This window comes from Octopus bimaculoides, chromosome 18 (assembly GCF_001194135.2).
Source record: "Octopus bimaculoides isolate UCB-OBI-ISO-001 chromosome 18, ASM119413v2, whole genome shotgun sequence".
Taxonomy (NCBI): domain Eukaryota; kingdom Metazoa; phylum Mollusca; class Cephalopoda; order Octopoda; family Octopodidae; genus Octopus; species Octopus bimaculoides.
Window position 1 is genome coordinate 3,243,801 of NC_068998.1, and position 723 is coordinate 3,244,523.

Genomic DNA, 723 nt, shown 5'->3' on the forward strand with positions numbered 1-723 from the left:
GGTGGAGGCGGTGGAGGAGGTGGGTGTTAAGGTGGTGGTGATGGTGGTGGTGGTGGTGGTGGTGATGATGATGATGATGGTGGTTTTGGTGATGGCGGTGATGATAATGATGATGATGATGATGATGAAAACAACGACGACGACGATGATGATGATGACAGAAGGATTAGGCTCTATAATGTGAAACTGGTTGATCGGAAATTAAGTTTGAACGCAAAAATCTGTGCGCGCGCGTGCGTGTGTGCAATCGTTACTAGCGACGGAAAGAGTATTAGTTCAAATCAGCATCCTGTATACCATACTTAATGCATATATTCTCTGGAAAACCTGGAAACTGCGGTATTTGTCTCGTGGAAGCATCTCCAATAAATGTGTAGAGTTAAAAATACAGAAACACACACACATACACACACACACACACACACACACACACACACACACACACAACACACACATACGCTTGTGTACAGATAGACAGACAGACAAACATACAGACATATATATAAACCTACATACATACATGCATACATGCATACATATTTGTGTGCTTATGTGTGTGTATGTTTGTGTATATGTTTGTGCATGTCTGTGTGTATGTGTGTGTGTGTTTAAAAGACATCAAATTTAAACCATCGCCTGCGTTTCCTGTAAAGTGTACATACATACATACATATATGCATATATAAATATGTACATACATATATATATATATATATATATATA